Raw genomic sequence first — 7,500 nt, forward strand, 5'->3', positions numbered from 1 at the left:
AAGTTAATAATAATCTTAACATACAACTTACATGTTAAGATGTACAGTCAATTGTCATTCTTCCTGGTACTTATGTTCTATAAAGTTGCCAGGAACACTAAAGTATCATATGCTGAATCATTGCTCCTAGAGGAAATATGTATATATATAGATACATGTCTCCCATGGGTTATAATCTTAAATCCTCCAAACAATACATTCTGGTAGATTCTGTTGTCCTTATTTTCCTGAAGAGAAAATGAGGTTCAGAGTGCTAAATGATATATCTGAGTCCACTCCACATACAGGTGCCAGAGTTGGGATTCAAAGCCCTACCCAACTGGTCTCAGAGCTGGAGCTTCTTACACCACAGTGTGCCGCTCCCTACCATATCTATCATCTGGTCATCTCTCTATGAAGCTGGAACAAGAAGGCAGACAGTGGCCTTGTTGACCTCAACTGGAAATGTGCGTGTTGGACGACTTGAATTTCTCACTGTTCTGCACATGTCTGTGAATGACCAGAAAGTACAGCGAGTATCCATTTGGGGGTTACAAATAAATTTTAGTGAATCTGCATATGATGCAGATAAATGTAATTTACAATTGTGAAACTTTCTACTACATTGTAATAGGCAGTACCCATGTTAAATTCATTTCTGTTTGTTCAACAGTGCTTATGCCAGAGAAGGTGCCTGATATAACTTTTTAAAAAAAAATAAATTTATTTATTTATTTATTTTTGGCTGCCTTGGGTCATCGTTGCTGCACACAGGCTTTCTCTAGTTGCGGCGAGCGGGGGCTACTCTTCATTGCGGTGTGTGGGCTTCTCATTGCGGTGGCTTCTCTTGTTATGGAGCATGGGCTCTACGTGCATGGGCTTCAGTAGTTGTGGCGCGTGGGCTCAGTAGTTGTGGCACACAGGCTTAGTTGCTCCATGGCATGTGGGATCTTCCCGGACCAGGGCTCAAACCCGTGTCCCCTGCATTGGCAGGCAGATTCTTAACCACTGAGCCACCAGGGAAGTCCTGCCTGATATATCTTTGATAAATAACTGAATGAATGAATGTAAAGCTAATACCCTAAACCCAATAGGTGGTGCTTTATAGATAAGATAATTCAGGACTAAGACAAACAAGACCAGAAAAAGAATCTCTAAATCTTTCTTGGCTTCAACCATCCAAAGCAAAGATGAGCAAGCAAGCACTTTGGGAAAAAGTTAAAGCTTGGGACATTGCCTCCAGACTTATGGGGAAGGGTAGGCAAGAATGCACATTGAACAATTGCCAGGCAGTTCCTAAATTACAAAATAGGTTGTATATACTTATCAAAACAGGAACTCACTCTAAAATTCAAGACAGGGACTTCCCTGGTGGCACAGTGGTTAAGAATCCACCTGCCAATTCAGGGGACATGGGTTTGAGCCCTGGTCCGAGAAGATCCCACATACTGCAGAGCAACTAAGCCCGTGTACCACAACTACTGAAGCCCGCACACCTAGAGCCTGTGCTCTGCAACAAGAGAAGCCACCACAACGAGAAGCCCATGCACCCGCAACAAAGAGTAGCCCCCACTCACCGCAACTAGAGAAAGCCCGCATGCGGCAACGAAGATTCAATGCAGCCAAAAAATAAGTAAATAAAATTAACAAATTAAAAAAAACTACTCTATTAAAAAAAAAATCAAGACAGATTTTTCTCAGGTTTTGAATCATGCTTAGCTCCCAATCCACAAAAGCCAACATTATATAGAATCAACCTTGTCACTGCAGTATATTAACTGAGTAAATGCATAAAGTTCAAACTTTACTGCTAGCTCTTTAGTCCACAAATCTCATGATCAATGAACAACCACATCCTTTCTTTTTTTTTTTTTTTTTCTTTTTGCGGTATGTGGGCCTCTCACTGTTGTGGCCTCTCCCGTTGCGGAGCACAGGCTCCGGATGCGCAGGCCCAGCGGCCACGGCTCACGGGCCCAGCCGCTCCGCGGCATATGGGATCCTCCCAGACCGGGGCACGAACCCGTATCCCCTGCACCGGCAGGCGGACTCTTAACCACTGCGCCACCAGGGAGGCCCCACATCCTTTCTTTCAAAGTCTGTTGGTGATTGGTCACTGTACAATCTGAATAACAATGAATAACAATCTGTCATTCAGTTCCCACACAGACAGCAAAGTGTGTACTCGTGTTGCTTCTTTATCTACCGGTGATAAACCTGTGTGACATATTATAAAAATGGATAAGTGGAAGAGGGAACTAGCTAACAAAGATCAGAGTGCAGCAAAGAAACAAAAAGAGATACCACTGGAGGTGAAATTTGATTCTAATGTTAATGGCATTATAGAAAACCATGGGAATGTTGACGTTGCCTCAGAGACCCCAGACTTGAAGCCAAAAGAAGTTAGTGAAGGCAAATATATCGACATAAATGAGGAAGGATTTTAGAAAAACAAGATCATGTCCCAGAGGAAGTGATGCTTACAAGAGACTTCATGTGAAAGGAACGCTCAGAGATATCTGACGACTCTGAAAGCACACAGAATGAAATGTTGAAAAGCTGATTCAGATTCAGAAGGGAGTATGACAGTTCACCAAAATGCTCACTCTGTATCATAAATTAAACAAAGAGAAGTTGAGCACTATTCAAACTACTCTTGATAATTTTTTTTACGGAGAAATAAGACGTTTTCATTCTCAATGTTTTCAATGACTTTACCGAAGAAATATAGTTTTTCCTATTTTTAAAATTTTCCTACACATTTGTAACTGACAGCAAGAATGCTTTTAATGTTTTGACAAAAAATTTAAAGGCCATTGAACAATCGAAATTTTCCCTTTGGTTATTAAGATCACTCTGCATGGTTTAAGTTTACAGGGTCACTTTATGGTTCCCACCATCATGTGAAGCAGCTAGGAATGTCTGTATGGGCAATGATAAAACAATATGCTATTTATCATTAAACAAGGCTGGTAAATAAACAAAACAAAATAACAATGAAGTAAAAAAAATTCCATCTATTTTACTTTTGCATGAAAAAATGTGTGCATTCCTATAAAACAAGCAGCATACTGATGAAGTTCCAGAATTAAATTTTGTGTGAGAGTTGGACCTTTTTTTTTTTGGCGGTACGCGGGCCTCTCACTGTTGTGGCCTCTCCTGTTGCGGAGCACAGGCTCCGGATGCACAGGCTCAGCGGCCATGGCTCACGGGCCCAGCCGCTCTGCAGCATGTGGGATCCTCCCGGACCGGGGCACGAACCCGTGTCCCCTGCATCGGCAGGTGGACTCTCAACCACTGCGCCACCAGGGAAGCCCGAGTTTGACCTTTCTTAAACAAAAATTCATAGCTTTGACATTTTCTGTAAGAGGAAAAAAAAATTTTAACTGTTTACATTTAGAAAAGAGAGAAACTCTTGTGAAATCTATCAGGGCTGTAAACAGAAGCGGGTAGGGGCTCATAACTGCCTCTGACAGTTAAAGCCCCTGACTCTCCTTGTGATGCTTCGAAGTATCCCTATACCTAATAAGTCAGGGCCTTGCCCTTGCAGCCAGGCCACCCTTCTTGGAGGCCAGGCTACATTTCAGTAGCCTTCTTTTGTAGCCTAAATGGCACTTAGCTGTCCTAGGCAGCTAATAATTCAATCAATACTTGTTGATTTATTATGAATTAATTTTTAAAAATATGCACACAATGACTTGAGATAAAGCTATCACCCTATTCAAACACAGCCTACTCACTGCCACAGAGCTGCAGGTCAGATCAGGATGCTGTCTTTAAAATCCCTGATACCCCATGCTTTACAGTGGGGCGGGGCAATAAACAAGACTGGCTTTTGGCAGAGGGACAGCCTCTGTCCCACTTGACAACACAAAGACCGAGCATTAAAAGCCCAGTTTAGTCCCCAGGTGTTTGTTGAGCACCTACTACGCCAGGCATGATGCTGCAAGCGCAGGACACAGAGACGCAAGAAACTCTACCCTCCGTGGAGCTCACCGAGGCCAGGTGGACATGTGCACGCATGACAGTCTGCAAGGCTGAGCAGGAGCACGACAAGGAGGCGATCATACTGTCAAGGGATGTAAGGGAAAGTTACGGGGAAGTTGAGATGACTCCAGGCCAACTACAGGGGCGGAGGTGCCCATCAGCTGGAGCAGCAGAAGCAGGGCACGGAGGGAGGAGGAAAGTGAGGGTGGTTCTTGGCAGCCTGCTCCACGTGCCAGTGGAGCACACGAGGCCTTGTGGGAAGGGCTGGGGATGGTCACTCCAAGGCAGGCAGTCACCGTAATGCCCGAAAGCCTACTTTCTTCTCGGTCAAGGGAGACACTTCAGTTCCTTCGATCAGAGGTAAATGTTGGTCTTGGCTAATTATCACCTCACGCATCAGCAAGCTCTCAGCCCTACCCAAAGCCTTGTCTGTGCTCAAAGAGAGAAAACCATGGGAGGAAGGACAGGATTATAAGGAATAAACCTGGGGAGAATAACAACCATGAGTGTTTTTTCACTGCTCTATACCCAGCAGGCAACACAGTTCCTAATAGAGGGTTGGCAGCCCATCAAAGCATATAGACTTAGCCCCGGTGCCCTTTACAGGCGGCTTTGGTTGTGCAAGGGAAGCTCTACATGGAAGGGGCGGAAGCACAGAGTTGACGTCCCTCTTCCTTAGGGAAAGGTTCTTCTTTGATGAAGGCATTTGGGCGAAGATTTCTTTTAATTATAATATTTTTACTGTTGAGAGACTTGCAGTTTTCACTTGGCAGGCTCACAGAGTTTTACTGGGGGCTGAGGCAGCTGCAAAAGGTATTACTGGGTCTTTGCTCTAAGGAGGATTGGGCCTCCACAAAATAACATTCACCCCAAACCAAGGAAAAATATAGCTTTTAAGGGACTTCCTGTGGCGAGGGCTGGTCAATAAATTTTAGGAACAGCAATGTCTGATATCCATTATTAAGTTGTTTCCTGTCCCAAGCTGTCATTTCCCACCATTCCCCAACCCAAATTCTCTAGGGAAGTCAGCGTGGGTGGGTGGAGCTGGGGGTTGAAGGTGGGGCGCCTCTATTCACATTTCGTGGGAAGTAGTGAGGAAGGCACAAGGGCATAAACAACCAGAGACTCTGGCTGTCAGAACCATGCAGCACGCACAGCAAAGGGGTGAAACAGAATAGAGGCTCCAGTTATATACCACTTGGTTAATAAAGGAGGCTGGTGGACCAGATGCTCAGGTGACCTCCTGTGCTCCCTCCAGAAAGCTTCCTAGTTTTTAGATCATTGCCAGTGGCTAGAGCCGCTTTTCAACTGTTTGAGCCTCCATGCGCATTCTGTGAATCTACATGCAGGTCTTACCAGACTTGTACCAGCTTTGCTGCTGCTTAAATATCCCACCTGCCAGCTGCCAACACCCACTGCCTCTTTCCTGCGTGCTCGGCACAGTCAGCCCAATCCCCTGCTGCAGGCACCAAATGGGACGACAGTTCTCAGTTCTTGGCTCAGGCAAGAACTCACTAATCGGTCTCATCACCAAAATACACGTCATCCTTATGGAGTCAGATTCACCCCACCCCACCCCCCATATCCTGGTAAAAAGGCGACATCTCTGGAAATCCTACCAGGCTGCTCTCTTTTCTCATCCCCTTAAAAAGCTCCTGATCCTCTGCGTTCAACCAGCTGTCTTCTCCATCAGAAAGTTTGTTCCCAATAAGATAAGGAAATGATCTTGAAAGAGAAGCTCCCCAAAAAGAGCACAGCAGGAGGGAGGGAGACGCAAAAGGGAAGGGATGTGGGAACAGATGTATATGTATGACTGATTCACTTTGTTATAAAGCAGAAACTAATAAAAAAAAAAAAAAGAGCATAGCAGTCCAAAAAGCCAGGCTCATTTACTCGTTTAACAAAGGTTTTTGAGCTATGTGCTAAGTGTAGGGAACATGATATGGATTTTTTTTAAAGATACACAGAATATGGTGGCTGTCCTCTTAAGCTCAGTCTTGCAGGGGAGGCATCCATTCATCAAATTATCTTGTGGCTGATGTGAGAACAAACCACAAGTGGTGCCATGAAAGGAAGGAACTCATTTCTTTGAGAGTTTTTAGGAGAAGAGCTGGCGGCTGAGCCCGGGCAGGCAAGAACTTCTTCCCTGAAAGAGTGTCGTGTATTTGAGATCTGGGAATAAGCAACCAACAGTTAACTAGGCCAAGGGGCAGGGATGGGAAAGCAGTGTGGCTGGGGAGGCAGGTAGGTGCCTGTGGATCAAGGGAACAGTGCAACTTGGAGGAGGTGAAAGGACTCCAGAGTGGGTAAAGCATGGAGCATGTGAAGCAAGACCATGCACAGCTTCTACAGAGGCAGCATATATGGCAAGAGGCTCGTCCTAACCTGGCTCCAAAAATAGCTTCAGAATAATGCAAACCTCCCAGTATTCACAACCTTATGGAATCCACTCCCCTTGAATCTCAGTGGGCCCTGCATCTTAATTTTGACCAATAGAATGTGGTAAAGATGACTTTGTGTGACTTCTGAGGCAGAGACATAAGAAGCTTTATGGGGACTTCCTTGGTGGCACAGTGGTTCAGAATCCACCTGCCAATGCAGGGGAACACGGGTTTGAGCCCTGGTCCAGGAAGATCCCACATGCCACGGAGCAGCTAAGCCTGTGCGTCACAACTACTGAGCCTGCACTCTAGAGCCTGCGAGCCACAACTACTGAAGCCCACTCGCCTAGAGTGCATGCTCCGCAACAAGAGAAGCCACCGCAATGAGAAGCCCACGCACCGCAACGAAGAGTAGCCCCTGCTCACTGCAACTAGAGAAAGCCCACACGCAGCAACGAAGACCCAACGCAGCCAAAAATAAATAAATAAATAAAAAGAATTCCATAAATATTCTGATATGCCTGGTAAATTAAAAAAAGAAGAAGAAGAAGAAGCTTTATGTCTTCCATCCAGAGATCTTAGAAAGCTGGCATTGCTGTAAAACTGCCATGCCACGAGGAAGCCCAAGCTAACCATTTGGAGAGGCCATGTGAAAAGAGAGAGGTGCCCAAGGCAGCACCTTGCCCAGGAATCCAACTGAGGCACCAAACACATGAGTGAAGAAATCGTCTTAGGCATGCGTCCCAGTTGAACCTTCAGAAGACTCCAGCCCCGCCCAATAGCTGACTGCAACTGCTTGAGAGACCACAAGTGAGAACCACCCAGTTCAGCAGAACCTCTGAGCCCAGTCCATCCACAGAACTGTAAGAGTGAAATAAATTATGGTTTTAAGCCACTAAGTTTTGGGCTGGTTTGTTCTGCAGAAAGAGTAGAAAAATTGGTGCCTAGATGTTGGGCGCAGCCAAAAAAACAAAAAACAAAAAACAAAAACAAGAACCCCCAAAACAAGGCTCAAGACATGAAAATGTTCCAGTGGATTCAGAGAGTTGTCCATTTCATGTCCTGAGTAGCAAATGCTGCCCAGACAGGCTTAAGGGCAGAGTGGCTGCTCGACAGAAGCCGGCCTCTGTCTACCTGTTGAATTTCTACAGTCTTT

This window comes from Mesoplodon densirostris, chromosome 16, assembly GCF_025265405.1.
Source record: "Mesoplodon densirostris isolate mMesDen1 chromosome 16, mMesDen1 primary haplotype, whole genome shotgun sequence".
In the NCBI taxonomy this organism is placed as follows: domain Eukaryota; kingdom Metazoa; phylum Chordata; class Mammalia; order Artiodactyla; family Ziphiidae; genus Mesoplodon; species Mesoplodon densirostris.